Here is a 25229-nt window from a genome sequence, read left to right on the forward strand (position 1 = left end):
TCCTTCCAAGTTTCTGGGGGTGGGATATCTCAGTACAAAACATTCCCTTCCCACCTCCCATAAGCATCCATTAACAAGGGTCATTGAACGCGCACAAAACGGGAGTTGCCTGTACTACTTTAGCAGTAATTGCTTCGACCAAACAATCCTGGGAATGGTAGTTTGTTAAAGGTCTCTTTAATAACTGAATTGCAGGGGGTTCGACTAGATGATCCTCAGGGTCCCTTCCAACTCTACAATTCTATGATTCTACAAACCCTCAGCACCCTTAAAAAACTACATCTCCCAGGAGTCTTTGGGAGAAGCTATTACTGTTGAAGTGGTATAGGAATGCTTTAAAAGTATTGTGCAGGTGTGACCAATCACCTGTTCCATGTTTTTCCATGCACATTGGAAATATAATATCAATGTAGTCTTGTTGTTGTTTTTTAATATATCAGTGGTGGTCATAACACCAATATAATTACTGTTGTATATTAGCATACCCTAGTGTTGGACCAGGATCAGAAACATGCAGGTCTGAATCCCCACTTAGCTATGGCCCTTGCTGGGTTACCTTGGGATAGTCACTCTATCTTAGCCTAACCTACCTCACAGGGTTGTTGTGTGGATAAAATCAGATGGCGGGGTGACAAACATCACCTTGATCTCCTTAGAGGAAAGGAGGGATATAAACGAAAAAAAGACAAGTAGTGTGCAAAAACAAATTGAAAGGTCAGCCTCGGAGAGTGGCAGCCAAGGAAACCATTCAGAGGAACAGTTGAGTAACTCTGGAATAACTCAGTTGGGCTAACATAGATACAAGAAAAACACACCTGGGAAGGGACAAAAGGGACAAGGCAATGAAAACACAACATTGAACAAAAGGCAATTGGAGAACCTTGCAATGCAGGCACAGCCAAAGCTGTTCATCAGCTGCCATAAGTTTCGATTGTGGCCAGCTATTCGGGTTGAAATTGGAGGAGATCCATTCAGTGGAATGAATTTTATTGATTGCCTTGATGTGTTCCTGAGTGATCTTCAAACAGAGGGGATTATATTGATTGGAGAGACCAGTGGCAGTGCCAAAAAGGATGCTGCCACTATCTTAAAGGAAGTTAATTCTGGCCTGAATGCCAAGCCACTAGTTTCAGTCATAGCTGGTTTGACTGCTCCTCCAAGCAGGATAATGAGTCATGCTGCGACAATCATTGATGTTGGAAAAGGTCAAGCTAAAGAGAAAATAACTGCTCTTCTAAGTGTCAGAGCAGTCATCAGGGTGATTCTTACTCACCTGGACAGTGTCAGGTACAGTGAATTACAGCAGTGGAAAACATTTAGAACAGTAAGAATTCCCCCCATCTCCAAAATGTGAGTAACGCTCTTTCCGATGTTCAGGCTGTGAGGGCTATTGCTTCTGGAAACACTGAAACATGAAGGAGGCTGTAAGAGGAGCTTGGGGAAACTCCAAGGCTTGCAGAACCACACACACACATAGTATTTGGAGGGAGGGGAAAATTCCTAAGGGGAAAATGCCCCCATTGAAGACTGAGCATGCTTAGTGTCCATGGAACACTAAGCGCTTGTTGCATGGTAAGGGGTGGGTGGGGGTGGGTGTTTGCAGTCAAAACAACCATCCATTTCTGCTAAATAAGGGTATGACGGGGTTAGTTCCTGATTACTGGAGAAGACACTTTGTGACATCACTTCCCTTGAGTTCTCTGGCTTGTTTTCTCCTGCTTTGGAGGGTAGGAACCGTACAAATGGATTCAAGTTACAAGAAAAGAGAATTTCTGACTTAACATCGAGAATAACTTTCTGACAGTAAGAACTGTTCAACAGTGGAGCAGACTGCTTCAGGGGGTGGTGGCCTTTGGGAAACTTCAGTCCTGGCCTTCCTTCCATTCTAGCAGAGAGAAAGTACTCAGCATACAATCTTGTGCGAATTCAGAGAATGATGCTATTAAAGTTATGGTACTCTCTCTCTGGATAAAGACTGGGGGGGAATGAAAATAGAAGGCCCTAGAGGAGGAGATTGGAATACTATCGTAAACCCAACAGGAAACGGAAAAACAGGAAATGGAATTAAACATACTGGCCCAATGTGTGATCACAGTGGAGAGACTTTAAGATGGAGATTGATGGAAGGTTTTATTAGCATTCAGTTTGGAGTTATGGTAGTGGGAATTAATGAAGGTAAAGGAAAAATTATGGTTGACATTCATCAATAATAACAATTAAGGAACTCATCTTGGACTTTTTGTGGGGAAAAGAAATGAATGATTCTGAGACACCCTGACTTAGAATAAATATTGTTTAACAGAAAACGAAGATGGATGTTAGCATAGACTGAGTGTTTTAAATAAACATATTTTCTTTTTTAATATAACCGGCAGGTAGCAAATCAGAACATTTCATTTTGTATCTTTTTCTAATGTTTCTTTTGTCTTTTGTCTTTTTCGTTATATTTTCTCTCTCTTTCCTTCCCTATCTCTTTCCTTTCTTTTTATTGTCCCTTACTGTTTCTCTTCTTTGTTTTTCTTCTTTCTCTTCTTTCTTTGGAGTCCTCTGTTTGGGGCCTTTATTAAGGTCCAGAGATTATATATTCAGATGGAAGATGGTTGATGGAGGACCCTGGGTGAGCGACAAGGAAAGTTCAGTCTCTTAGAGAGGGAGGGCTGGGAGAAAAAAGGAATGATGTCAGGTGAAAGCTGGGAGGAGCTTCTGTGCTCAGTGGGTGGTAAAGGCTAATAATTACTTTTAAGTAGGACTCCATATTCTACCTATTCAATATGTATTTTCTGTAGTTTTACTGTATTATGAAAGAAATTCAATTAAAGAAATTAAACGAAATAGAAGCAGAATTTGCCTACCTTGTTTTTGTTACTGCTGGAATTGAGTGCTAGACTCTATGTAAGTAAACACTATTTTGTATGCTTTACTTTACAGTCTGTGTGCTTCTTTTATTAGGAGAGAATAGGAAAGTCCAGTCTGCTACTGGAGGCTGGAGAAATAAAAACTAAAGCTACACAGCCTAGTCCCAAAGTTTGCACTTTAATGCTGCAAGGGATGGTGTTTTAAGTCTTCTAAGCGTATTAAGTCTAAACGCTAAACTGATTTACTTTAAACATTCTGCTCACACACGTGAGTAATAGGGAAGATAAATTATACAAGAATACACACACACATTCTTTATAAAAGAATATATACTAGTCTACCTACAAAATCCATCCAACACTGGGGAGATAGAAAACTGGGGAGGGCGAAATCGAGTAGCGTGTCTGGAATCCTGAGCAGCAACACTCCACACTGAAACATTTTGATGCAATCTCCATAAAGCACTCTTTTCTTTTCTTTTCTTTTCTGAAAAAAAAACATGTTTTCACTTGCCTGAGCATTAGTGACATGCAGCATTTGAATTCAGTTGTGAAGCCATCAAAGTATTTCCACAAAAAAGACAGAAGGCAGACCTGCCTATTCTATCTTCCTATTTTCGAACTTGCCAGGCTGTGTGCTGAAGTCATTACCAGGGACAGTCGCAGAGTTGGTTTAGGGTAGGGTTGTCAGAGAATTCTGACAGAAAAAGAAATGGGAGTGGAAATTGCCAGCGTTTGCTTATTCACTCCGTGTCCAAAACGGAAATCAATCCAGAGAATACAAGTGGCATTCACTGTTCTTGTTTTCAGTCTGCAAACAGTATGTAATGGATGACTTTCCCTCCCTTTCTGCATTGTCCTTCCTTTGCACTGAAATGTATAGCCTTTACAGTGAAATGAATGGTGTGGAGCTATGCAATTATAACCTGATTAACTACATAAATTCTGCCACAGCAGATAGCAGAACTCATAACACCTTTTTGCTATAAGTTGAACTGCAGCAGAACAGAAGCTGGCTGGAAAGGAAATCAATGTATTCCAACATCCAGTTTAGGGTTTAAATGAACTACAGACATACAAAAAAAAACCACAACCCTGTTGGATTAGTATTACAGTACTTGTCCACACTATTCCCAGCCCACAAAGCGGATGTTTTTTGAAGAACAGGTTTTTAAGAACAGGTTTAAGGGGAAGAAGACAAAGCAAGTGATTATATATATATATATATCCAAGATCACAAGATTCTGCAAAACACACACAAAAAACTCTCCCTCCTTTAATGACCCAATCCTATGCCACGCTGGCATCTGGAAGTGCTGAAGAGGTTCCTTGTTTATACCTTCTACCCTTAATTCTACCCTGTTATATATTCTACCCTGTTATATATTCTTTCTAAGAAAGAAAGGGCTGACAGAAAGGGAGAGAGCAAGCGAGAAGGCATGACAAAGAGAAAAGGGGAGGCTTCAGATGCAGTCCCTAGCAGATTGCACCTGGTGGAATGTGGTCTTTGGCAGAAAATAGAGTCATTTCGCCTCTGCCCTATAACAAGGAATTGTAGGGAGTTGTCTTTACAGAGGGGCTGTGATCCTCACTTAATGCAGGAACACAGGAGCAGCAATTAGAAAACATATGCACAGACAGACATGGTAATGTTGAATGCTCCGTGTGATGGCACATTACATTTTTCATGCACCTTTCGGGGGAAAGAAATTTGGGAGGACAGCTTTTTATTATGTAGCTATGCGCAGGAGCAATTTTCACTATCTTGTTCACTGTGTTTAGCAGAGAAAAAAACATAAGCCTTATCCTTCTCTGCGTAAGATGCTAAAGGGAGTACAAAGGTTAAAGCAAGCGCATGTTTTATCCACAGAACACACCTTTGCTTGCTGAACTCCAACACGGAAGTGTCAACAGGAACCAGGACCCACTCCCTTTTCCAAGGCACCTTATGTTGTATCAGATAACTGCTGGTCATGTGCAATAAATTCTTGTGCTCTACAAAGAATAGTTACAGGCTGCTTAAACAGCTCCCAGGATTCAGCGTCAATTTCCAGGGCCAGTGATCTCAAACGTCCCCTTGTGTTTTTCCCATTCATCCCATCCAAGGGCAAGAACAGCAATACTCATCCATACTTGTATGACTTGAAGCCACATCAGGATTTAAAACAAACCAACAAACTCAGATTTCCATTGGACATATGGGGAAGTTTTACCCTTCCCATTCTGCAGCCATGATCCTGATAGGAATATTCCCTACTGGAAAAGAACATAGAAACCAGGAGATTCCCCTCCACCCCATCACCAGCTGTGCAACAGGGGCAATTTCTATCATGATCCCGGCTGCAGAGTGAAGAGGCGAAACTCACCTGCCTGCACGCTGCAGTCTGGGGAACACCAAGGGTTATTTCTTTTAATCCCCTGCGTTGGCTGCAGGTCACACAATTAATACCATGCACAGTTAGGTCTGCAGTTGTATTAGGCCAGGAGTAGGGAAGCTCAGAACTAGGGACCAAATGCATTCCTCCTGGCCTATCTGGCCTCAAGACTCTCCCTAGGCTATATATTCTCCTTCTCTTCCCAGGCCATCACCTTCAGCAGACCTGCTTTCAACTTCCTTGAATGTTTTTGCCTGACTCAAATTTGCCCTCAAACTCTGCTGATGCCTCTTGCTTATCTGGTTAGAGGACAAAGAGGGTGGGCGTATTAGCCTATTGTACGAAGATAAAATGTACATGCATTCATGGGCGTAGCCGGGGGGCAGAGAGGGGTAGCTGCCCCCCCAATCAATAAAAATACATAGCAAACTGAGGTTCTGCCCCCCAACAAAAGGCCTTTCCCCCCTAATAAAAGGCCTGCCCTCCCCAAACAAAAACCCTGGCTACACCCATGCATGCGTTGCTCCTTTTTTCTCAGGCCTAACCCACTGCTAGCATGTGGCCTCCTGAAAGCTGACCAGAAAAGAATATGGCGCTCAGTTGGAAAAAGCTTTCCCACCCTGTGCTAGAGGCAGAACTGGGGGCATGAATGGCCACTTTGGTAAACCCAATAAGACTAGCCCCTAGCTTAAATGGCTTCAAACGAGAATTCGATTTATGGTGGGAAGTCCTGACGATGGCTACTAGTCATAATGACTTTATGGATCCTGCCTATTCAGAAGCAGTCTCCCAGTTGCCTGGGAGCAACCCTGAAGAGAGCTGCCAGGGGTAAACAACCTTCCAGATGCTTTGGACTGCAACTCCCATCAACCCAAGCTAGCATGGTCAACAGTCTGAGCTGATGGGCAATGTAAGTCAACAACATTTAGAGGGACCACATTGGCTACCCCTGCTGTATACTCTGCTTCAAGACTTCTTGGAAGCATCCAATTGTGAAAAACAATGCATTAGCTTGCATCCTTGGTCTGATCCAGCAAGCTTTCTTATTTTCTTTTAACCAAGATCCCAGAGAAATATACTGTGTCAGATTCAGGGCTATTAAGACAGTTTCACTGTGAGCTTAATGAGCTTAAGGAACGTGTTGTGGGAAGGATGATAGCATGAGGGGCACAGCCAGTGGCCGTGCTTAGTTTAGCTGCAGAGCAGCAGGAAACCTCAGGTTGCTCAGTGCAGCTAAAGCAAATTCTCAGCTTCACAAACTTAATTTCCCAGGCTGATAGGTTACTGGGAATCTGAGCATCCATCAGTGAATTTGCTGATGATTTCTAGTGAAAATTAAGGTGAAAGTATTATGGGGGAAAGATAGGGACAGGTAAAAAGGGGAAAGGGAGAGCGTCTCTTTTATGTGCCAAATATCCAAGGTTCAATCCCCAGCCACCCCAGGTGGGGCTGGGGTGGGGGGGAGAACCCCTGTCTGAAACCCTAGACAGCCACTGCCAGTCAAGGTAGGCAATATTGAGCTAGCTAAATGGTTGGTTTGGATTGGTTTAAGGCTGCTTCCTGCATCTGCCACAATTCATTTTAGCCCTCAGACAAAAAAATCTTAAAGGTATTTTGAAAAGATCACCAAGCTACTGTTGCTGTTTAACAATAAAAGGTCACAACTGTCACAGGTTCAGAGTGGGAAGGAAGAAAATAAAAGAAATGGGCCACAGCTACCCAAGCTGCCTTAAATCAACCCTCACTGAGGCTTCCATTTCTGCCTTCTCTTCTTGTTTTGTTCCTTTCTCCTTTGTGGAGGCTTATTTTTGGATGAAGAGCGTTCTGCAAAGATTCCATGACATCTGCAGAAAGGTGATTGTGCTGCCGCAGTCATTGTCCCATCATTATCCTCTCATTTCTAGCTATAGTCTTTGTTCATCAGAAGGCCAATAAATCTGCAGTCGGTTCGGGGAGAAGGCATTCTGCCTGCACAGCTTGTGGGTGTTGAATTAGAAACCTGTGCAAAGCAGCTTTTGATGGGAGAATAATGGAAGTTGCATACTTTGAACACACAAAATGTACTGTGCAAATGTAATAATAATAATAATAATAATAATAATAATAATAATAATAATAATAATTTTAATCATCACAACATGTGGATATAGCCAGCATGGGAATCTGCCTTACACTAAGTCAGACCATTGAGCCCATCTAGCTTTGCATGGTCTGTACAGACTTGGCAACGGCTCTCCAGGGGTTTCAGAAAACAGTATTTTCCTGGTTCCATTCCTAGGGATTGAACCTTGGCTCTTCTGCATGCAAAGCACATTATGTATAATTGTTGAGCTACGGCCTCAAACCAATCCTTACTCATTTGTCACCTGAACCCAAATTACAATTTGCCCCCTCCCCAACAGGATGCCCTCATTAACCGACTTTTCTTTGTAGAACAAAAGAGCTACATGAGTTATATATTTTCCAAACATTTCAACAGCTTGACAAGAGTCTCTCTCATACACACACACACACACACACACACACACACACACACCATGACAGCCTCAGGAGGGCTGCTCTTAGAAACTTGGAAAAAAACATATAGTTACAATATCAGAAAACACACAAAAGGTAAGTACTTCCTTTATTCCTGTTGTCTCTCCCTCTTTCTGAAAAACGGGATGTGCAAGGCCTCCCTTGCCCCCAATTTGAACATCTCTCGCTTTGCGGATTTGTAGAAACAAGTGTCTGCCTGCAAATCACAGGCTTGAGGTGACTCCTGAAACCCTGCTGTTAAAACATCCTAACAAAGCGTCAGCCAGCCACCTACCTACCTGTCCTTTCCTGAAAAATGAGAGCATTTTCACATGGTGTTGTCTTCACTAAGGACTGGCGTTTTAAAGCAGCCAGTGAATCCCTTCTCAAACAAAGGAATCTTGAAGATCATGTGGAGGACTGCAAAGACCTTCTTAAAGCCTTGCTCAATGGAGTCTGTACCATTGTCTAAGGGCACTTCCAGACAGTCATTGTTTTCAGGCAGGATTCAATCACATACTGCAAAATTCAGGTCGCACAATTCAGGTCGATTTGGAGCTCTTGAGCAACAAACCTGCTTCCTTTCAAAATTGGACTTTATACGGTAAGTGAAGAGGAAATGCATTGGAAAGTGTAATATAGCATTTGCTTGATGCAGCGTGGTCTAACCTCCCTGCAAACAAATCAGAATGAATGTTCAATAAGCAAGTAGTCTGGAAGCAACCTTGGATGTGATGGAGGGTCACTACCTTAGGCTGCGTTAACGTGAACAGGGATAAAGGAAGAAGAAGAAGAAGAAGAAGAAGAAGAAGAAGAAGAAGAAGAAGAAGAAGAAGAGGAGGAGGAGGAGGAGGAGGAGGAGGAGGAGGAAGAGTTTGGATTTTATATCCCGCTTTATCACTACCCAGAGGAGTCTCAAAGTGGCTAACATTCTCCTTTCCCTTCCTCCCCCACAACAAACACTCTGTGAGGTGAGTGGGGCTGAGAGACTTCACAGAAGTGTGACTGGCCCAAGGTCACCCAGCAGCTGCATGTGGAGGAGTGGAGATGCGAAGCCGGTTCCCCAGATTACAAGACTACCGCTCTTAACCACTACACCACACTGGCTTACACAAAAACCACTGGTTCATCCTGCTCAGTAATGTTTACACTGGCTGGCAGCAGCTTTCCAGGATTTCAGGAAAGGGTCTAACCCTGCCTGGAGATGCCAGGGTTTGAACTTGGGACCTTCTTCATGCAAAGCAGATGCTCTACCACTGAGCTACAACCCTTCCCCAATACCACAGAGGCACTGGGTTTGCATCCACCTTCTTCACCGCCAGCTGCCTATCCAGGAATGTTGATATTCAACATGCAGAGAGACCCGAATGTCGGGTCAACTATTTCAAAGCTGACAATTTTATGCGGGGATAATATTGCTCAAGCCTGAGTTGTATTTTCAATCAGCAACAAGCTCCACTGGAAATTTACTGCTCTTGTGGTAAATCTATGTGCTGCAGTAAGCTGCAGATGGTCACACTGGAGAGAGTTAATAAAGACCACTCAACTGCCGAATCACCAGCTGGCAGAATCAGCAACACAACAGAGCGATCTTTGGTGTCTCAGCCAGCCAGTCCTTCTGGGTGAAATAAGCACACCCACAGTGGTGCAGATAAATAAGAAGTCAACAACTAATAAAGTAAACAAATGGAAGGGTGCAGGGAAATCAGCACCATGTACACACAAAGACCTCAGCTTAAACAGCAGCTTTGCAACTTTACGCTCATCACTTGTGTCGGCAACAATGGCTTATTGAGTCCACAGATTACTCACTATGAGCCATAAGAAGGATGTTTTGTGGCTACACCATCACAAGATATGAGCCAAAAAGGAAGGGGAGGAGTAATGGATGAGTATCTGGTTAAATGTGAAAAATACATCTTAGCCAGGTTAGGAGGAGGAGAGAGGTGTGGGTTTTCCTACTATCTTGCACATAGATTATTGAGAAGATATTAACTGAGTCCTTTCATATGTGCCTTAGGAGGTGTTAGCGGGCACACTGGTACCCACAGAGACTGCGGCTAGCAAACTCTGCTATAAGGCAGTCTGTTCCCAAACACCACAGGCTCAATCACACGTTATTCCAATTAACATCACTGTATTTTTTTTATTAAAAAAAACTCTACTGCTCGACTCATAGTAAGGCTTCACTCAACTGAGGAACCACTGCAAAGGAACTGATTTCTTGGGGAAGTTTTTCAAAGCAATCTTCAAAGCAATGTATGGAAGCCTTGTATGCAAATCGTGTTATTTGAAAAAGCCGCTTAAGCCCTCCAAGTCAACATACCAAAGAACAGTCAGGGGCATGATATCAAAGGCCTACAAGCATTTCTAGCCATTAGTTAATTTTCTTTTTTAAAGGCAAAAAGGATTTGGGAGGATTTGCCAAGAAAGAATTATAGAAGTTTAAGATGTTAAGAAGAAAATTGAAAGGGATTGACAGGGTACCGCAGGAAGCAGCTGCGATTTAAGGCTGCAATCTTATGCACACTGGGAGTCAGCCTCAATTAGACAAAGTGTCACTTGTGTTTGCATAAACATGCATAGGATAAACAGGAAGATAAGCCCCACCACCACCACCAAATAAGGTGCGATTGGCAGCTACCAGAAAGATGGCCTTTTCAGTGGTGGCACCCTGGTTGCAGAATGTTCTCCCCAGAGACCCTTCCTTGGTGCCCACATTGTGGTCTTTTCAGATCCAGGTGCAGATATTTTTTTTACTTTACAAATCTTTCCAGGTTTTTAAACAACATCTGTTAAAGGCAAAATGGCACATGAACCTAAACTCAAGTTCAGATACACTAATTACTTAGGCAAAATATTGTAATGTTTTTGTAGTGAGATTGCTCTCACTTTTCCACAGTGCTCCTGACATTTGACAGGTAAAGAAATGCAGCCATGAAATCTGAATATTTTAATCGCTTCCCCTGTCTCTAAGTAGTCTGTAAAACAATCTGCATCCCATTTACATTTGTAATATTTTTCCATTCAAAAAGCCAACGGCTGAAGCTATTTAAAGGGTTTTTCCCTCTCTGACAACTGACTTGCTTAACATGCAACAAAAACCTTTGATTAAAAATAACTCTTGAGATTTCCCTGATATATCTCAAAACAGAAGGTGCCACGGAAATATAAAAATCACACATGCTACAAAAATGTTTGGGTTGTTATTATTTTGATCCATAATTAATAGACATTAAAAACAGGTGCTTTTTCATCCTTACAGGAAAAGATGAACATTTCTAAATAAAATGCTTTCATAAATCAATGATGTTTAAAAAATATATAAAAAGGTTCATGAAGTAATCAGGGTTACCTTCTGGCTGCTTTTAGTTAACCTGGTTAAAATGACAAAAAGGACCAGATTATCTCCCCACCCCAGCCCCTCCACCCCACCCACCACTTAGCTCAATATCAAGAACTATTTTAAATGTGCACATATCATTTATATGAAAATGGAGAGGCAGCTTTTTTTTTTACACGTTGAGAAGTAGGGCAATCTTAGTGCCCTCTCATGCTCTACTACCAGTTAAATGATGGTGTGATTGCCTATACAAACATGGTTTTCTCAAAAACAAGTAACAAATCTTAAAGGTAAAGGGACACCTGACCATTAGGTCCAGTCGTGACCGACTCTGGGGTTGCAGCGCTCATCTCGCTTTACTGGCTGAGGGAGCCTGCGTACAGCTTTCGGGTCATGTGGCCAGCATGACTAAGCCGCTTCTGGCGAACCAGAGCAGTGCACGGAAACGCCGTTTACCTTCCCGCCGGAGTGGTACCTATTTATCTACTTGCACTTTGACGTGCTTTCGAACTGCTAGGTTGGCAGGAGCAGGGACCGAGCAACGGGAGCTCACCCCGTCGCGGGGATTCGAACTGCCGACCTTCAGATTGGCAAGTCCTAGGCTCTGTGGTTTAACCGACAGCGCCACCCGTCAGTCAACAGTGTGATACAGCAGGGGGGGAAACACTAATGCTATTCTAGGCTGCATCAACAGAAGTACAGTGTCCTGATTAAGGGAAGTAATAGTCTCGCCCTATTCTACTTTGATGAGACCACACCTGGAGTACTTTGTCCGTTTCTGGGCACTACAATTTAAGAGGCTATTGACAAGCTGGAACATGTGCAGAGGAGGGCAACCAAGATGATCAAGGGTCTGGAAGCCAAGCCTTATGAGGAACAGTTGAGGGAACTGGGTATGCTTAGCCTGGTAAAGAGGAGACTGAGAGAAGATATGACAGCCATCTTCAAATATCTAATGGGCTATCACATGGAGGATGAGTCAAACTTGTTTTATCCTGCTAGGACCCAAATCAATGGATTCAAATTACAAGAGAGTCCAATTAAACATCAAGGAGAACTTTCTGACAGCAACTTGCCAGTGGAGCAGATTCCCACAGGAGCTTGTGCTTTCTTCCTCTTTGGAGGTTTTGAGGCAGAGGTTGGATGGCAACCTGTCATGTATGATCTAGTTGAGAGTCCTGCATTGCAGTGGGTAAACTAGACCATTTTTGGGGTCCCTTCCAACTCTACAATTCCATGATTCTATGAAAGTGCAGTGTAGCCTCAACAAGCCCATATCAAGCACAAAGAAGCAGTCTGGGTCCAAAACAAGATTCAGAAACGAGGTCAGGAAACAGCTCAAAGTCACAGGGAATTCAACAAGGCGGGGGAAGTTGACACAGGAACCAGAGTTGGGTTGTTTCCAGCAGCAACTGTAAGGCCCAAGAGGGAGACCTTATCTTCTACTCTGCCCTTCTAAAACCACACCCTAACCACAACCACAGTCAACAGACAAGTCTCAGGAATTTGTTACTCAGGAGTAGACCTATTCCTCTGGGTCTGTAAAGGTATATTGTGTCATTGCTCTTTGGCCTGGGCCCAAAGTTTTGGAGCTGGCACTCTCGAGGACTGGGTGTGTGTGGCTCCACCTCTTCTTCCGACAGTTTCAGAGGTTCTTCATAAATGATCAACCCAGAGGATCCCTCAAGGGGATCCTCGCATTGGCTCTGCCTGTTCCTTAAGGTCATTGACCTGTGGTGTTTCTGGCTCACCTTCTGAGGACTCAGAACAAAGTCAGGGCTAGGCATGATAAGAATTTTGCATTTATTGACTTATTGTGTTTATACCCAATCTTTCCTCTAAGATCTCTACCCCGTCCCTGGTGCCATTTTGTCTTTGTAGCAGTCCTGTGAGTTGTGGTCAGGCCAGGGAAAAATGTTCTGGCCACTACATCACACTGGTACCTTGTCAGGTTGCTTTCAGGCCCAAGGATCAAATAAGTGAAGATTGAGGGGTCTGTAGTGATATTTTTATTTAAACAATTTATGTGCCGCTTAACTACAACCATGTCTAAGTAGTGTATAGAAAATGACATTCAGAAAAGGTAAATTTCGTTAAAACTATAACATTAAACTACAGTTAAAATGCCTGCTGGAAGGGGAGGAGTCTGTAATAAGTGCTGGAAGTTCTACAGGGAAGGGGCCTGTCTGATCTCAACTGGAAGTTCCACAAAATTGGGCCCACAATCCTGAATGCTCGGCCCTTGGTGGATATGATCCATGCATCTGAGCCAGGGAGGCACTAACAGTGACTCCAAGGGATATAAGGGATTAGGCCCTCCCTTGGGGTATCCTGAACCTAAATTGTTAAAGGTCTTGTAAATGAATACAAGAACCTTGAACCTGGTAGCATATCGCCAGCCAGTGTAAGCTTTTGAACACCAGTGGGATAGTCTGTCCCCCCTTATTCTAGTAGCTACAGGGTTTTGCAACATCTGGATTAGGCCCAAGGATAGAGCTTTGCAATAATGCAAATGGATGCCCATTTGGTTTTGCAGAAGCAAGTCTTGGTTTCGTTTCCAGCCATCTTCCTTTGGGATTGGGTTACCAGAACAAGAATGAGTTCATCATGAGAACAGGGATAATTATTCATGAGAACAGGGATTATTATTATTATTAATTGTAAGCTTCCAGACAGATTCTTGCAGAACCCATCCACACAACTGCACAAATGGGATCAGCTGGAATTCTAGACACCGTTTATCACCTGGAGCTAGGATCCTACACTTTAGTTCAAGGATGGGGAACCTTTTTGAGGCTGAGGGCCACATTCCCTTATGCTCAACCTTCCAAGGGCCACCTACCAGTGGTGGGCAGGTCCAGATTCAAAAGTGGACAGAGCAATGGATGTGACTCTTACCTTTGTACAAGAGGTTACACTATTGCCATGCAAAATTGAAAGGTTTCTATAACTCATATATCCCCATTCTTTTTCAGCAACCAAAGTGCATTGTCACAGTTCAATTTTAGCTGGGCAAAAGCATTTAAGGAGAGTGTGGCCTGGGGGCCAAATAAAGAAGCCTAGAGGGTGACATTTGGCCCCCAGATCCAAGGCTCCCAACCTCCACTTTAGCCTATTGAGACGCCTTTACAAGCCTCCTTCCCTCTCTACTGTTTACCTGAGTTGAGCCAGGACATGAATTTCAATCATTCCGCTTGTCTGTGATGTGCCAGTCCATTCAACACAGAGAGACACACCAAAAACAAACAACTCTGCGGTGGCTTCACTATCCCAGTAATTGTTAAAGGAGGGTCACCTGCAAGTTGGAGGAGGCTTTTAGTCACTCCATGGAGCATCTATCACCATGTCATTCATGTGTCTCTTCAGCAGCTTTGTAACAAGAAAATGCAGGCAGGTTTCTACTTCATGGAGAAGAGAGCCATGGGGATTACTGAGCTCCTTCTAACTTTTCAACATAAATGAGATTTTCCTGCTAGTGAATACATGCATGAATCCTCTCTTTTTTTAAAAAAAAACCCAACAACTATGTTTTAGTCGAGATGTGCTGGTGAAGTGCTGTGGCTTCACAGGAAGCAGACATAAGCAAATGCTCTGGTTTAGCACAACATCAATTTGTGGATGTCAAGCTTTTTTATGAAGGCAAAAAAGGGCAGCTAGTATAATTTGACTGACTGCTTGAACTGAATGTGCTGGCTGCTCAGAAATGATGCCACCAAAGTTATCTAAGCATTTGTTCTATATCAATGTTTGGGGAGGTCTGGAGTCGTGCCCTTTTGTGCCCTATGCAGACTTTCCTGGAAGTAAGCACCATACATCAATTGCACAGGGGCAAGAGGTCCAGTACCATGATACATAGGCTGCCTTCACATGGCAGTTTATTCTGTTTTTCTGACATTTCGCATGGTGCAAAAGCCATTTCCAGGAATATAGCGGGATATAGTTCAAATTTCATGCTCCTTCCTTGTTATTTGCAAACTTTTTTTTTTCTGAGAGCAAGTAACGCATTCTGCTATATTTCCAGATGTGGATTTGACACCTTGTGTAAGCTCAAATATAAAGCAAAAATTAACAGATAGGAAAACATCAGGAAAACAGAATAAATTGCTGTGTGAATGCAGCCAAAGTGGGACTTACTTTTGTGTAAACATGGACAGGATTGCAAAGTAAGATTACTATCCTATGCACAGTCTCCCATGAGTAATTTTGAACCAAGTGGCACTTACTTATGAGTAGGGATAGGGCAGAAATTTGATTTAGTCTGCATTTAAAGGCAAACTTTAATCAAAACACAGCCATTCTTCAAAATTCACACTTCTCCAAATTTTGCAGTGCAGTTCTTCAGCTATGTACAAAAACGTATAGACTAGGGTAATATGTGGGGGGAAATGCACATTTTGCTGAAAATAATATTAAAATGCATTATATTTGGGGAAATTGCTTTGCAAAAATGTATATATTGGACAAAAGTGCATACAGAAATGGGTCCATCAGGATAAATTTGCACAAAAAATCACAAATTGATGTGGAAATGTGGAGAAATGAATTTAAGATTAGGAAAATGAGGAACAGAGAGGAACTGAAACTAACAGATTCACCTACCAGTGAAACTAGATCAGACTCACTTTGCTAGCCATAGTCTTTGGCGTCCACAAGAAGCATAGATCTTGTTCTGTTTCTGAATTGTAATTCAGGAAAGCATATAAGGTTGCATTTATGTTTGCATCTGCATGGAATAGCACCATGTCACACCAAGCGGCCACTCAGCCTTCTTATCACGTCTCTCTGGCGATGGAGAGCATTAGAAATCAGAGGGTGGATGTGATGTCATTCATTCCCATCAAGCATTGTCTTAAATATCTTGCCTGATATGCCCTCTAGTTCTTTTTATCTAAGTACAGCCATATAACAGCTCCCTGTTCACCTTTTACGCACAATTCATGGCTGTATTTATTTCTCTGAAATCCTTTTCTCAGCAATCTCTTTGATGAAAAGACCTTATGGCACATGGGCAAGCACTGTACTAAATCAAGGTTCCTTGGAACTGGAATCTGAAGACTGAAATAAAACCTGCTAAAAGTCCCTTTTAAAAGAGGATGGAGGCCGTCATAAACCTCTATACATAATGCATTCGGGTCTCTTATTTACAATTCAGCTTTGAAAAGAAGTGCTATCTTGCAGACAATGAAATATTGATTTCGATGCAATGAACTCCAAAAATGCGTTGGGGAGAGGTTTGCCTCTGGATTTTAGGTTCTACCTTCTGCTCCATTGTGGATTGGACCCCAAACTCTTCAAGCCCACTCCAGTTTGGATCTGTAATTGCCAGAATTCCTGCCTCAGCTTTCCATCAAGACCCCTCACCATCCCTATTGGAGGCTGACCAAAGAACATGAAAATCGGAGGCAGGCAGGGCTTCAGTAGAATGGAGCACACCAATCAAATAAAACAAAAGAAGTTATATAGTTGCACACTATGCATTAAGCGTAGCATGTAGTTTGACCCTGATTTGACCATGCTTCTTGTATAATTTCTTATTCCACCTTGCTTCTCCAGGTCTCCACCCTGGCTTGTGCGTCAAGCAGGCATCCGTATTGACGCCTTTGAAACATTCCCCTTTGGGATAAGGGATGGGACCCTGAGTCACATCTCCTTTTGTTCCAGCTTCTCATAACCTACAAGCCCAAACATAGCAAGGCTGCTACCTATGACTATGTGTGTGTTGTTTTTCCCCTGCTTCATCACATAATTTACTGACACATGAGGATCAGGCACTGCAGGCTGGTTAGGATGCTGCAGCAGTTGAAGCAAAACATGCCACTCCTATTGTTGCCAATCTGTAGGGCTATATAGACCCATTGCAATCCCAAGCATACTTTGTAGTTTCCACTGGGATCAAAGGAACAAATATCTGAGTAAGCCTGGTTAGGATACATCTGTCAATGCCATGGCGCATTGTAAGGAAGGAAAAGGAGAGATAAGCATGAAGAATACTTTTGTTATTTGCTCCAAACCTCAGCTTTAAAACAGATTTAGATTTTTCATTCTCTCCTTCAATACCAGCAGCCTATCCCTACTGATATTTACTTGCTGACAGCCTCATAGGTAATCTGCCCGTTAGATCTATGAGCCACATATTATATTATCCTGACTATGAGACAAAACAACAAAGCACTTGCAATACTAGCTTGTCTTTGAAACACAGGAAAAAGAGGCTGCAATCTTAGGCACATGCTGTGCCAGTTCATACATTATAGAAATTAGATATTAAGAACAGAAAGCAATCCCTGCTGAGTCAGACCAAAGCTCATGAAGTCCAGCATTCTGTTCTCACAGTGGTCAAGCAAAATGCCTATAGTGTTGGTATAGCCACCGTTTTGGGGCCTGGGGGCACATTTGAAATTTAGAGATGCTGAGGGCACTAGTCACAAGGCAAGAGGAGCACCAGGTTCATTCATTTCAAATAAATTGCTTAGAGTGCTATCTGCACATTTCATTTTGTAATTATCTTTCTAGGAAGGCTAGAGACTTATTTTATATATATGACAGCTCTAAGTCTGGAGGCCCTGCCATTGGACACTGTGGGTTGTATAGTGCCTTTGCATGTCAGGTTGGCAACTTAGGCCTATGGGAAGATCACAAGCAGTACCTGAGTGTAATGGCACTCTCTCTCTCTTGTGCTTCCAAACAACTGGTATCTAGAGGCATACTGCCTTTGATATTGGACGGAGAACATTGTGGATAGTAGCCACTGATAGCTTTACACATCATTAATTTGTCTAAACCAAGCTGGTGACCATCACTGCCTCTTATGGGAGAGAATTCCAAAGTTTAACTATTTGTTTTCTTTCGTCCGTCCTGAAGCTTCCAGCATCCATTTTCATTGGCTGAACCTGTATACCTGTTCATACAATGTACATGTGTGTTTTTTAAAAAAAAGATGAACAGTGTATGCCCAATTTCTAGTTACAGATAGGTAGCCGTGTTGGTCTGCCATAGTCAAAACAAAAAAAATTCCTTCCAGTAGCACCTTAAAGACCAACTAAGTTAGTTCTTGGTATGAGCTTTCGTGTGCATGCACACTTCAGTGTATCTGAAGAAGTGTGCATGCACACGAAAGCTCATACGAAGAACTAACTTAGTTGGTCTTTAAGGTGCTACTGGAAGGAATTTTTTTTTTGTTTTGCCCAATTTCTGTAACACATACAGTGTCAGATATAAGGAAGTTCTAGAAACCAATGAGACCTACATACAAGTAATGAATGGGTGCCCATCCATATCTGAAATCTTAAGCAGGAAGAACTTTAGCTGAAATGAGAACCATTGATTACAAAATCAACTCTTTAGGAAAAGCCCGATGAACTCTAGGACTGTAATACGAAGTCCATTTACTTGGAAATATGCTCTACTGAATCAATCAGACTTCCATCCAGGCTAATTTAGAATCCAAGGGCCAGTATAAAATAATGGCAGGATAAGGTCATGCTGATGGAGCTTAGAACACATCCACCCAGTAAATGTTTGGGTGGAAGCTCAAAAATTGAATGTTCTGTCTAAATGGAAAACATGATGAAAAATTAATGTGACGACAGGAAAACAGGGGTGTGTGTTTACTGACTCATCCAAAAAATGACACTCCTTCGGAGTAAGAATGACTGTGAGTACAGAGAAACAGGGAGATGTATTAGTGACATCCCAAAACACGACACTTGGTTAAACAAATTCTATGGTTGAATTGTGGCCACCCATATACCTGAGCTTAAGCTGGAGTAGGAACATGCTGCTCTCTCCCACCAGCAACATCAAATACACAGTAACAGCAGTGGGAGAAATGGCATGATACAGCAGCAGTAACAGGGACTCTCACAGCATCCTTACAACTCTTTTGCAATCATGACATAACTCCAGCAGAAGCCTCCCAACAGCCATGCACAGAAGGCATCGATCAACGTGTGGTTGAATGTGGGAAGGCTCAGGGGATGGTGCATAAATTATTCCAGACACGTTCCCACAAAGTGGATGAGTGTGGAGTCAGGAAGTGCCCACAGCTCAGCTAAAACCACAGGCTAGTAAGCAGGGGAACAACAGCCCATGCCATCACAAGTTCCAGGGTTCCCTGGCAGACCCATTACAGATAGCAGCTAGTAACCACCCTGTTGCCAGGGAAAAGGCAAGGACCATTTGGGAAGGATGTGCAGTTGCACTCCAATGCAACCAGGCAGTAATTAGGAGTATCACATCAAACCTGTAAGCCACAGCTCCTCCCAGAAGAAGGGCTCAAGTCCTGTAACGTTACAAACACTTCCACACTGAATATACTGCATGCACCATTTCTGTACTGGTGTCTGTGTGGTAGAACAAGCACCAGGTTATGACTTTGGGGTTTGCTTAGACAAATGCACCCTTCAACACCAAGCTTACAGGAGGTAGCAATACAACCCAGGTTGGGAACCTCATTAGGAAGGAGAGAAACAACGAGAAACCATTATTGTGGATCTGAGTGGTACCCCTGCAGGATTCACAACCTGGCTACAGAAGGCAAGCCCAACTTTTGACCCCTCTGAAGTTTAGCAGTAAATCATCTGCTTTTCATGCAGAACGTCCCAAGTCCAATCCCAGGCATCTCCAGGTAGGGATGGGAGAGGCTCCCGTCTGAAATCTTGGGTAGCCACTGCCAACCAGTGCAGACAATACTGAGCCGAAATGACCAATAGTCTTACCCAGCATTAGGCTGGTTTGCTATATTCCTACGGCAGACTAGAACTGTCCGCAGAGCAACACCCAACGAGTCACAGAAGCAGATGAAAAGGAAACTCATGGTGGGAATACCACATCCACTTTTAGTTGCAGTAAGTCCTGTTCACTGAGATGTTTCAAGTGAGCATGGATTATTGGGGGAGGGACAGGGTTTGCCAACCTTTTGTGGTCCATGGGCAGTTTTGGACACCACACCCACACACTGCTACCAAGCACACAGCACAACCTAGTCTATTGGCTAGTATAGAATGCTTATTTCAAACCGAATTTCAGCAGTGGAAGGGGCAGGGGGCGGTGGCTCTGTGGATGCTCGGGAAGGCCTCTATGGGCATCATGTTGGTTCTGAAGCAGCAGTTTCAGCTTTAAAAGGGCAAAAAAAATATTGCTATAAATTATATCTATTCTAATAACTCTTTCAGGACTCCCATGAAGTTTCTGTGCTTTACTTGACAATATAGTGGTACCTCGGGTTACAGACACTTCAGGTTACATACGCTTCAGGTTACAGACTCCGCTAACCCAGAAATAGTACCTTGGGTTAAGAACTTTGCTTTAGGATGAGAACAGAAATTGTGCGGTGACAGCAGGAGGCCCCATTAGCTGAAGTGGTGCTTCAGGTTAAGAACAGTTTCAGGTTAAGAATGGACCTCCGGAACGAATTAAGTACTTAACCCGAGGTACCACTGTATACACCAACGCAACCCTGCATTTACACACAGTCCTCAGCAATATGCAATTAACCGTAGTTTTATGCAGTAGTGGATAAAGTGCAAAATATTTAGTATGAAGTCCTAGTGATTGTTGTATCTTGCTTATCATGTTGGTTGCACCTCTATTCTGGAGTAAAGATGAATGCTCTGTTCAATTTAAAGTGTAAGAGAGCAAATAACTTAGTACCGCTTTCTCTAAGAATCAGGATACTAATTACAAAAATAATAGTGATGCTAAGCATCAGTGCTTAACATTAAGCAAAGGACAGCAATCCAATGAATTAAAAGAAACTAAAAATGAAATTGGAGGACATTTCTATTTCATTCCCGCCACTCCTAAAAAAAGTCTTAACAACAGCACAATATTGTGGGAAAAAGCACATCATAAGATTGGCAGCCTGCAGTCTACAGAGAGGCGAGAGTGAAGAAATACATATTGCTTTTAACAGACAGTGAAATGTGGGGTGAGGGTGATGTTGCAGGAGGGGAATTCAGAAAGAGAAAAGGTATGAGTCATGAAAGAATTTAGTAGGCTAGACTTCATGACAAGAATGTCAACATGGAAGAACATGGAAGAAAAAAAGGAGGCCAAAAAAAGAAAAAAGAAAAAAGGAAGTGCAGCGAGCATATGTCAAGATATATTAGGAGGCAAGTAAAGGAATCACAGTGGATCCTTTTGGCAGGCAGAGGAAAGCAAAAGTCTCTCCAGTACAAAAATCAGGGCAAGCCTCTGCTGTGTTTTTAATGGAAATGTCTACCAAATGTCTATCTTAGACCTAAAATCTACACATTTAGGAGCAGGAGATAGAAGAGTCAACAGGGATAAACTAAGACCACATGCTCTAGGAATGCAAAGAACAGCCCAGGAACAGATAAGAGACACCTCAGAAACGAAACAGGAAGAAATGACAACATGCTGACATTTTCTTCTCTCTAAACCCCGCTGTACCTATACTTGCCAACTGAAGACAACATTCCATGGATCTAATGAAGTGAACATGGGCACACGAAAGCCTGTGCCGCAATAAATTTGCTAGCATAATGTCTTTAGGGTGCCACAAGATCCTTTGTAGGTTTTACTGGTTTTATTTATAAAAATACTTGTGCGCCACAATCTCATACAAAATGTCAACCATTATATATACAAAATACACAACCACAAAATATATATTGAAGCAGATCACCACCTAGTATTACAGAAAGTGTTTGTTTTTTTATCTTAACTGTCTTCATAAGCAAGGATGCAAGGAAAGGTCTTCAGTGAATGTTTAAAGGTCAATATAGAAGACACCTGCTGAATCTCTATTGGAATAGTGTTCAACAGAGCTGGGGCAACGGCACTAAAGCCTCCATTTAATGTTGAACCAGTAACATGTTTTTTTTAAAAAAAAATCTTATTTTCTTTGCATTGATCCTCTGCCATGCCTAACCTGCAGTCCCACTCTCAGATTCTGTATTGTATAGAGACAAAGGCTGCAGTGCTCTGTTCTATGTGTATACAGCATTCATTTCATTTCATTTGAGGGAGGCAAAATGCTCCCGTTCCTTGGTGCATGAGGACTGCCTCTTTCCGTTGAGATAAATGGGATCCTCAACATGTGCTCTTTATGTACACCAGTCACCCGAGCATGCAGGGAACTCAAGGTTTGGTTTGCAATCTATTTCTCCTCTAGCCTAAAGAACAGATGTGTGTAGTGCATCTCTCAATCAGCTGCCGCACACAGCTCTTCTCCTTATTCCTTAAGTCTTTCAATTTGCAACAAGGAAAGGCAGGAAGCCTGAATTAGTGAAATGTGCTGATTGTTCACGTTCAGTTGCTGTGGTGCCAGGTGGAAGGCTGAACCCCCAAGAGTCGACATGTTCATAACAGCCTAAGGCTAAGTGCAGAAAAGGGAGTACATATGATATAACTGATGCTTGGGAAGGGAAGACTTTAATATTCTAACCTTATTTCTGTGTCATAGACTTTCTGTACCTGGACAGTTTACTGTGCATCAGTAATTTTCCTCTCTGTAAAATGAGGACAATAATATTTTACTCTCCTGAGACTGAATTTATTAATACTCGCAGAACTATTTGAGCTCCACAAAAGGGAGGCTGTATTGAAGTGCAAATTAAAATATTATCTTAACAAAAGAAGCCATCATTAGAATCAATGGAAGTTAAAATGAAACTAGACAAACTTCCCAATCATTTATTAGCATGTTGAAATGATTATAATCCCCATGTCAAGACAGGGGAAACAATAATAAATAATGAAGAAAAAAGGCACTAATTGGTAAACAGAATACTGAAATCAGCTGCTTAGAAAAACAAGTCTGAATCTAGCTGTTGGCAATTGCTTTCTTGTGTTATATGAAAATGAATCAAATTCAATGTAAAGCAATCACATCACATATTTGTTAGCAAAATTAGCAAACAATGGAAAAGGGGGAAAGAAAGGCAGACAGTTGTGTTTCTTTAGCTTCATAATCTTTCTAAATCTTGCCCTGAGTATTCCAATAGCCACACCAAAATTATCCATCCTTTTATCAATGCACCACCTGTTCATCCTGGCCTTTCTAACAAAACTGTTGTCCTATCTGCAATCATTATGATACCTGCACTTCCACATCATTTAGACATTTTTGTACCAACACAGCTGTATCTTAACAAGTTAACCCTTTAATGCCAAGCCAGTTCCTGCAATCTCACCAGCCCTTACCAGGTATAGCTTTGAGTGAAACAGACATGCTGTTCTTAAGACCACAAATCCTATAGTTTATTATCCCCTCAAGCAAAATAATGCATGAAAGCCTCTTGAGCCTAATTTCAGTGAATCAAACAACTGGCAATATTGACAGAAGAGGAGAGTGAACTAAATAGGCTGAAATTCGAACAGGCAAATTAACTTTCTACAGAAAGCAAGAACCACGCCCCCCCGCCGCCCCGCCCCCCGGTTGGATCAGGATTGAAAACTGAATTGGAGAACAATATTTTCTTTTCCAGGACTTGTAGATTATAGCACCCTATATCACCGTGACTGAAACTGAGGCACATGTCTTGGGATGAGAAATTGGTTTCAGTCATTACTGTACCAAACCAAATCCCTTCATCTAGTTAGTTAGAAAACAAACAAATATGCGGTCATATTTGGCACCAGGCTAGCAAAGGGTGCGCTAAGGTATGTATTATAAACAGGATGTGTTTGGCCACTAAAAATGGATGTGTTTGAAGCAGTAAGAGCCTGGTGAAGCTTCAGCATCCTCAAGGACACTACTACCTGAAAGCAACCACAAGTCCTGAAATTAATTACTCCATATGAAGTTAATTTAATTGCATTGCTAGGGCGGATTAATTTTCTCTTTATTAACCAAAAGACAAAGAGGAAGAAGAAATTGTTAAATATATTCTTTGACATGCAAGGAAACATGCTGAATCTCCCTACCTCGGCTTCTCAGTGTAGCCAGTGGACTTGACACATCACCTGCAAAAAATAAATAGTACATTACATTACATTACTTTATTTTTATTTATTTCATAAAATGAACATGATTGATTGTAAAAACAAACAAACAAAACTTCCCATTGGTCCTCCCAAGATGCTCAGGGTAGTTAGTCTCCCTCTTGATTTTATCCTGAAAGTAACACTGTAAAGTAGATGAGACTGAGGTATGGGGACTAGCAGAATGTCACCCAATGAACTTCATGGCAAAATTAGGATTTGAAACCTGATCTTCTCGGTCCTAGTTTGGATCTAACCACTACATGCCTCGGCTGGCTTTCAAGCATGTCAACATCAATTACATCTTTTTCAAGAAGTTCAGAATATTTGTTCGGAACAAGTTTGTGTGGCAGCCCCTAGTTTATAAAAAAGGCTTATAAATGTATTCACTGAACTTCTTGCTGAGGGAGGTCGTACCAAGACACAAAGAAATAGAAAACGCTTGCACCACTACCTCCCAAAGTTCCATGGAAGAACAAGGGCTGCACTGACAGCAGGCACCCAATGTTGCATTGGTGAATTGTTCTGTTCTTAAGACACTCTGAACTATTGTCATTTATCTTCTTTCTAATTTCCTAAGTATTTAAAGTCTGTAAGCAGACCCTCCCCTATTTCCTCACAGTGCAATCCAAAGTGTGTTTATTCAGAAGTAAGTCCAGCTGGGTTCAATGGTACTTGCTCTCAGGAAAGTATTATAGGATTGTAACATTAATCTTCTTTTTTTTGGGGGGGGGGGGTTAAATGGATCTGTTCAGCCTGTGTTCATAGGGTTTGCTTTGTAAAATTCTTCAGTATCTTTGCAACTCTCCTCAGATGCCCAGAACTAAAAATAGGCAGCTAAATGAGGTCATACCAGTGCTGAGTAGATCTGTACAATAATTTATTGAGTCTTAGAAAACAGTGTTCCAGTTGAATCCACCAAAGATGTCAGTGGCCTTTAAAGCTATAGCATCACATCTACAGTGAGATCCAGTTCACTGTTTGCAAAGCTAGAGAGCCTGTGTTCCTGCAGCCCTGGTAGAGATACAAGCCCTAAATCTTCTACAGAACAGTGACCTAAATGGCTTATGAGATTCGTAATGGGATATGCCACCTTCAGGTTACAATAGTTCACCAGTTCAGCTAAGGCACCAGTGTGCTATTACAATACCATTTAAAAATGATTCAGTAGCAAATATAAACAAAAAACAC

At 42.1% G+C, this 25229-nt stretch overlaps 1 long non-coding RNA gene across 4 annotated transcripts in view; it reads right to left on the reverse strand.

Moving 5' to 3' along the window:
• LOC144328882 (uncharacterized) overlaps window positions 1–25229 on the reverse strand; it is a 104067-nt gene that overhangs the window by 73985 nt on the left and 4853 nt on the right. For all 4 annotated transcript variants that reach the window (XR_013394237.1, XR_013394236.1, XR_013394235.1 and 1 more), the window contains exon 2: window positions 23982–24020. This is a non-coding gene — a long non-coding RNA (uncharacterized LOC144328882). The remainder of the gene's footprint in view (window positions 1–23981; window positions 24021–25229) is intronic.

Source organism: Podarcis muralis, chromosome 9 (genome assembly GCF_964188315.1).
Source record: "Podarcis muralis chromosome 9, rPodMur119.hap1.1, whole genome shotgun sequence".
NCBI lineage: Eukaryota > Metazoa > Chordata > Lepidosauria > Squamata > Lacertidae > Podarcis > Podarcis muralis.